Genomic DNA, 8,043 nt, shown 5'->3' on the forward strand with positions numbered 1-8,043 from the left:
CGCAGTTAGGAGGCAATGGTAGAGAAGGAAAGACAGGAGATGGTAAATGGCCTGCATTTGTATAGCGCTTTTCTAGTCCATAGGACCCCAAAGCGCTTTACACTACATTCAGTCATCCACCCATTCACACACACATTCACACACTGGCGATAGCAAGCTACATTGTAGCCACAGCTGCCCTGGGGCGCACTGACAGAGGCGAGGCTGCCGGACACAGGCGCCACCGGGCCCTCTGACCACACTGTAAAAAAATATTCCGTAGAAAAACAGAAAATGTCCTGGTAATTTTCTGCCAGTACATTTTCTGTTTTTTTACGGAGGTTTGATGGACCTTTCTGTAAATGATAAAAGGGAAAATTCTGTAGATTTACAGTATACTCTCTGTACTATTTACGGACATTTCCTTCAGCTATAAAACAGAAAATTCCGTTTATTCACAGTATATTTTCTGTATCATTAACTGATATTTTCCGTTAATAGAAAAATTGACATTTCTGTTTATATTACTATTTCCAAGCACTTCTTTTCACTGTAACTCATTAAATATAGTTCTTTATATCCTTAAACGTACATTTCTATGCAATTACAACCTAGTACACCATGTACTCAAAAATTCATAAATTAAAACTTAAATTAATTTGTGCTTCGTACACAACAACATTGGTACAATTAATATTAAATATTCTTTTATTCTCCTTAACTCAAACACTATACTAAAATATAATGACAGCATCCATCTTGTCATAAAACTACTAAACAGCTGATACATGAACAAAATAACTCACAAGCTTTCAAATTTGAGCATTTTTATTACCTTGAAATCAGGTTGCCCTCATGTAAATGTGTTTATTTACATTCATTCAAGTGGCTACCAAGTGTTTTCTTCAAACAGGACACCTGACAAACAAAAAATGTCATATTTAACGACATGTTCACATTTAATAATATCCAGAGTACCTTTGAGTTAGAATCACTGCCTTGTGGTAGTTTTGCCTCAGCCAAATGGTTAAGGTGTGGTTTACATCCATCTCTGTCCACTTATGATACAGTATACACATGTAGTCAGTTATAGCCAAACACCTTTGATTACTGAATTGCATTCACTTCATTAATGAAGTGAATGTAATTCACATTTGTGTGAACATTTGTCTGAGATTAACTCTTTGGGCTCTTTACGTTACAATATAACATACTTGAGTCAAAATTTGTTGACTGTTTAAGTGGTGCCACATGAATACAACTGAACAAATCTGAAGAAGATGTTCCTGAACTTTGGGTTTATTCGAACAGGACTGATGGATAACCACAGGACTTTTCCCCATATGATAACTACAACACATAATAAATTAAGACAGATTACTGTCCCAAACTTAAAGATAAAAGTGTATTTACGGGACTTGTTTTGTCAGTGAGGAGCAAAGTACAATTAGAAGTGCTTGTTCTGATGAAAAGTTAAACTGTAAACAGCAGCATAGTGAATAAGGATCTGTGTCCACGAATCCTCAGCAGTGACAACACTTAAACATCATAGTTCAAAATCCTTAATGCACACCTTTTTCTCCACGGTGTTCAAATTCTCTAAGCTGGTTAAGTAGAGGAAAAAGTCTGACATATTTCATGACCATTAAATGTTAGACAAGGCTCTGAAAACGAGGTTACAGTTACAAACAAAAACCTCTGCTTGTGCGCACAGACCCTAAATCACAACAAATAAGACAATAGTAAGACAAATTACTACAAAGTCTTGTTACCGCTCTTCATATAACAGTGTGACAAAGTCCTGAATGCAGCCTACATGTTAGTACATCAAGGTCCATCTGAGCTTTAAGTAAAATACACACAGCTTTTCCTTGGATTTTAAGAGTTGCTCAGTTCATACAGGAACTGCAGCAGTCGGAGTTAACGTGTCGCTGTGTTGCTCCTCCGTGTCAGCCATTGAGACTAGTCGCAATTTATTCTGAGGAAAAAAAGAGAAACAACAAGACATTTTTAAAAAGTTTGTATTTTTATAATTTTTTTTTACCTAGAGCATAAACAACATAAACAAAAAAAGGATTAGGGCTGTGCGATATGACGATATATATCAGATTACGATATAAAAATGTCTATCGTTTCATATTATACACTATTCTTTGTTTTGTGGTGTTGCAAAATAAACTGTTTACGGCAATATTTTTTTCATGGTTTTGATGGTCACTGTAGTTGCTATATTATTTCTTAAAGTTCTCTCCTTCTCTTATACTTAAAATAACCACACTATGGACGGACAAGTGACTGTTTTTACGCGTACTTTCGTTACCAACAATGAGGATAAAACCATCGTGTGGCTCCGCCGTCCGCTTGTTTATTTTCCACGTAAACCTTTCACAATAAAGCTTAAGTTTCTGTTGAGACTTTTCAAACTAAACTGAAATGATATACATTATTCTCAAACATAAAATTTCAGAATATGCATCAAACAAATGACCTCAAATAAAAACATCAAGTAACTATAAATGGCGCTTACAGTCACCACGCAGATGAAGGCACAGAGAATACCAGCATGGCCAGCAAGGATGAGGCAGAACCAGAAGGACCAGTCAAAAGAAATCGAGGACCTTATTGTTAAATGAGGGGCTACCTCTGTAGCATGGACATGGTTTGGTTATGAAAAGTCTGACACGCCCCAGAAAACTGTACTATGCAAATTATGCCACAAACTGGTCCCCACCACCACTCGAACACGACAAACCTCTTTAACCACCTACACAAGAATCACATGAGAGAGTTTCGAGAGAGTTTACGAATGAAAAGCAAAAAAGAGTCGTCAGGTGCTCAAAATAATCCTTAGACTCAAACGTTAGAACAGGCTTTTCCTTGCAGCACGCCGTGTAATAAATACTCAGAAAGAAAATGGCGGCCATTTAAACTCTTGTCTAAAAATGTATAGTTTCATGCATCGGTCAAAACACTCGACTCCAGGTACACGACGCCCAACTGAAAACATTTCACATAAGTCGAGTTGCCCGAGAATCACAGAATTTACAGAAAATGCACTATTTTGTGTGTATCAGGAGAGATACGTCTTATATTGGGATATGAGATTTTGGTCATATCACGCAGCCCTACAAAGGATTATAATTCACGTAGAGTTGCATACACATAACACCATTCTGTTGCAACAAAAGCAGTTTATAATTAAAGTAACATACATACCTTGAAAAACTAAATCAACCACAACATTAAACTCACCTTGTGTTTGTAGAGAAGGTGATCAGGGTTTTTCTTCATTTCCTGAGACCAGCTGCTCTGGATCATCACCAGCTTGTATCTTCATCTTTTTTTTCCACTCGGGGAAGTCTTTCCTTTTCTTGGCCATTGCTCTGCACTGGAAAACCAAAGTGTGTGATCAAAGGTGAAATAAGGGATATTTTTCCACTGCAGGACTTAAAGTGCTTCAAGTAGTGATAGCTGTTGATCCATTTCTCAAATAATCTGTAAGGATCTGGATTTTTAAGAAAGATACAAATATCTCTGCTTATATTTGGCTAAAAGCTTGATATAGACAAGGCATATAGAGCCCCTGCACACCAGCACTGCGCTTACATTATAGTTCAATCAAGAAATAGTTATTATTGATTTATTATTGAATTTTTTTAGTAATAATTTTTAGTATTTAATCACATTAGCACAGTGGGGTGACAAAAATATTCCACATACAAGAAATGCTGCTCAGCATTTCATAAATTACATTTTCAACAAATGTTGGAGTAAAAACACAGTTACAGGGAAAATGTGTCTGTCTGTAAATATTAACTAAACATTTCTATGTGCTACAAAATAGACATACTGTAATTGTAAATGTGCTGAGGTGAAACTATACTTTCAATAATTTTACCACTACAGTCTGTTAACCACCGAAATAATCTATGCTGGTCAGCTAGCTAAAAGTATTTACTTTAGCAGCCCAAATCAGAGGCTAACATTAGCATTTGCTAGCGTCAGCCAGGAAGGTCTGAGGCTTAAACTAGGGTTAGTGTAACTTTGCCTGAAACCCTTTAAAGTGTACAGTAGAGCCAACTGTAAAACACAGGTATTGATACAGTACTTATTAGAGTCCTAGAATAATTTCTAGAACCATGAAGTTCTCACTTTCCCAGTTATCCACATCGCTGACTTTCGCTAATTAGCTAGTTAGCAGTCACAGCTGTGTAATACCCAGAGAGACACAGACAGCTAACTTTAATATTTATGAAAACTGGTTCAGCCACTGAAGGGCAAAACTGGTGGTATCACAGTAAAAATTATTTTAACATTAACTAAAATAAAGTTAACAATTATTTTAAAAAATGAGTCAGCAAAATATTCCTGACTTGTCTGGAGACAGCCGAAACCAGTTAACAAATAAATTAACAATTCTTTCTAAATAAAAACACGGAGTCTTTTGAAAAACATTATTTTAATAAAACGAAACATAAGTTTTAATACTTACCACAGAAATTTGAAGGCAGTTTCTCCAACTTCAGAATCCAAAATCCAGATGAAGCCTGAAAGAAGCCTAATGGCTGCTCTTGCGCTTACTTTTCCCTCCTTTTCAGGTTCTTTTTCCCACAATGCATTGCAGTAGTTGAGAAATACAGAAAAATACCTGTAAATGACTAATACGGAAAATTGCTTCACATTTATACAGTAGATTGTACTGTATTTTTACGGATTTTTTTTTACAGTGCACCACCAGTAGGCAAACACAGGGTTAGTATCTTGCCCAAGGATATTTGGCATGCAGCCAGGGTGCAGCCTGGGATCGAACCACCGACCTTCTGATTAGTGGCTGACCTGCTCTGCCACCTGAGCTACAGCCACCCAGAGTGGAGGTGATGTATCTAAATGCATCTGAACAAAGCAGAAGTGCACACCAAACTCAACGGATAGTCAAATGTAGAATCACAGAACAGAACTGCAGGCTGAGTTTGGATGTTTGTCTTTCACACCTCTCTGTGTCTCACACACACAGTGACGTCAGACACAGTCACACTCACTGTTCCATCTGCTTTGTGCACAAATTCATTACTTTCTTCCTTCAATGATCTACATACTACGTGCTGCCCAGTGAATACTTTGCAATGTATTCCATCCCCTTTCAAGGCAGAATTACCCAGTTTATTCCCCATTACAAGACAACAATCAGTCACACTCACACAGACCACGTCTGGCCCGCACTCGCTCACACGTGCGTTTACCCACCAATGAGAGCTCTATCCTCCTTACATATTGGTGGATAAACCAAACACTCAACGCCCTCAGCGGCAGAGGAAAAACCTCCTTTCGGTGGAGCAACCATCCTTAACCCTCCTTAAAAACTGGCGAAGAAACCAGACCTCCTTAGAATAATTAAAAAACTGGTGGGGAAACCAGACCTCCTTAAAAAAATAAAGAAAAACCGGTGGAGAAACGAGGTAGCTTCTAAAACACCATCTGTTTTAGAAAACAAAACAGATGGTGAATTCTTTAGAGAATTTTCTAGAAATCTTTTTCTTTCAAAACAGAATTCAGAATATTGATCTTTGACATGGAAGCTGTTTCTACAGGATCCTGATGGACACTCAAAGCTTTCATAAAATGTTCTCATTAGTTGTTTGCAGCAGAATATCACCTGATGTGAACCAAAACAACAAAAGTGCTCTGCACATGTGTGTGAGACTACAGATTCTAGAATCAGAACTGCTGATTTCATTACTCTGAACTTTTAAAGGCAGGTTTTGTATCTGAGAGCAGGGACACTTGCTGTGTTCAGTGTGACTCGTCTCTGCAGAAGGTCAGGGCTCTGATAGTTGCAGTTAGCGGGTGACTTACTGGGCAGGTGGATCCTGAGTGTCTGTTGGAGTCAGGGTTCATTATGGTCCTGGTTGCTACTGGAAATAAAGAAACAAAAGGAGGGTGTGTTGTTCAGGAAGTACAGACTGTAGCTCAGCAGGTAGAATTACTAACTGGAAGGTTGGAGGTTTGATCCCTGGCTGCTCCAGTCTGCACGCCACGGTATCCTTGGGCAAGATGTGGAACCCCGACTTGCTCTCCGATGCATCCATCATAGTGTCATTGTTAGAAAAAGAAGTGCTTGTGTGAATGAAGCACGCTGTATAAAATGCTTTGACTGCTCATATTGAAAAGCAGCTCATAAGAACTGGTTCATTTTCCAGATAATTCCACTATTAAGACAACAGACATTTGGGAGGCTTTCTCTGAGAGTAACACTGAAAGTCTTGCTGCTCCTCCACAAAATGAACTTCAGATTAAAGTCACAGCTCAGCTAAACACAACTCAAACTAATCTACACTATTTTTCTTTATTACGCAGCGTTTTTATAACTATTTCCAGATGTTTCTAAAGATGAAAACAGAATTAAACTCCAGCCTGATGCGTTTCTGAGGTTCCTGACTCTGACCGTCCCTCAAACGCCTCTCTGGGCGTTTCCTTCCGTCGCTTTTACTTTCGCTTTCGTGAATGTTGTGGCGCAGTTGATCGTCTTATTAAATTCAGTTCTTTGCATTCTTTTGGCGGCGAAGAAAAACTGGGCTCAAAGTGGTCAAACTCAAAAAATGATCTTTATTTTACATTCCCGGGAACGGAGAACTGTTAGGCGCTATCATGCACCCACAGCTCTGAAAAAAAAATCACAAGCTGCATGTGTATATATATTTCTGCTACGTCACATATAGTTTCGATCAAAACAACTCCTTACATAGTAGCAGTTGATGACAATGACAGCTGCAGAGTTTGTGTCTGATGTATTAAGTATGAAACACTGTTGGGCTAAAATCTGGTCAGAATGAATCCAGGTGCAGGTGTGTCAGTTTAGGACCACTGGACTAACATCCAAGTGCTCACAATATAAAGTGTATTCTGTAGTAACATCCTGGTGTTGCAGCAACAGTCCCACATGGAAACGTCAACACTCAAACTCAAAATCTCTTTTTGTCAACAATAAAATGACAGCAGACCAATTTGAACAAAGTTGGTAAAAAGCTTCAGAAATTAGTAAAATATCAAAAAGTGTCTGGATGCTCAATCATCCAGTAAATCCCCAAAAAGTTGATTCTGTTCATCTGGACGTTTTCAGCAGCATGGATCAGTGTGAGGACAGAGAGGAGGGAGTCCCTCCCTCTAAAAGCACTCTGTGTGGGGAACATGAGAGCCAGACCAAAGCTCAGAGGTGAGATGACCATCTCTAACTGTCCATGACTCTTCTCCATGTCACAGCTCAGCACTCACATCACTGCTCCATCATTATTCACACTCATACCTCTGTGTGTGTTGTTTTAAAGCCCAGAGCTGTGGGGCGTACCAGGCTCAGCTGGACATAACCCTGAAACTAATCCAGAGCCTGGACCTGAACCCAGCTGTGTTTCCTTAAAGAGCAACGACTCGAAGGGTGTTATTGTAAACTTTAACAAAAGACTGTTATGTGACAAAGAGTAAGCACATTATTTTTATGAGATTGTTCATCATGTCTTTAATTTAATATTTCCAGTTTCTCCTTCCTGTCTCATGAAGCTGTGACATTTATTGTTTTTCTTTTAGGATCAATAAGAGGCCAGAATCTCCTGGACCTGAACCCAGCTGTGTTTCCTTAAAGAGCAACGTGTCGATGGGTGCTGTTATAAACTTTAAAGGCTGTTCTTCTGCTGCTGAGAGGTAATGTGTGTCTAGATGTTGTTCCTGACTCTGTATTTCTGAATAAATCCTCATGTTTAATATCAGCTCAGCTCTTTTTCACACATTTCTATGTTGGTATGTGAAGCGGTGTGTGTTGGAGTGTTTCCACAAACACAGCAGTCAGAGTGGAAAGAGTGGATGTTGTAGGAGGTGTTTGTGTAGTGAAGAGGCTGAGTGTCTGTAGGACTCCAGCTGCTCCAGCAGGTGTCTCCTTTGTGCTTTGCTTCAAACACAGTGTAGGGAGGAGCTTCCACTCAGGTGTTTCAGGTGTTGCTGGATGGAGGAGGACAAATAGTTTTTCCCTTCAGTGACACTTCAGCAGCTCAATGTTCTGGGAGATGTTTGTCTTTA

The 8,043-nt window shown here is 38.9% G+C and overlaps 1 long non-coding RNA gene across 1 annotated transcript; it reads right to left on the reverse strand.

Annotated features, from left to right (window-relative positions):
* Nucleotides 1–765: 765 nt before the first annotated feature.
* On the reverse strand, nt 766–4,624 carry LOC146716446 (uncharacterized). Its single transcript, XR_014919178.1, has 3 exons — nt 4,472–4,624; nt 3,232–3,367; nt 766–1,957 (listed from the first exon to the last, which is right to left on the reverse strand). It is a non-coding gene; the product is annotated as an uncharacterized LOC146716446 (long non-coding RNA).
* Between the last annotated feature and the right edge of the window lie 3,419 nt (nt 4,625–8,043).

This window comes from Copadichromis virginalis, linkage group LG3, assembly GCF_057382275.1.
Source record: "Copadichromis virginalis isolate Kocher_CV1m ecotype Utaka linkage group LG3, C_Virginalis_male_GT1.1, whole genome shotgun sequence".
NCBI lineage: Eukaryota > Metazoa > Chordata > Actinopteri > Cichliformes > Cichlidae > Copadichromis > Copadichromis virginalis.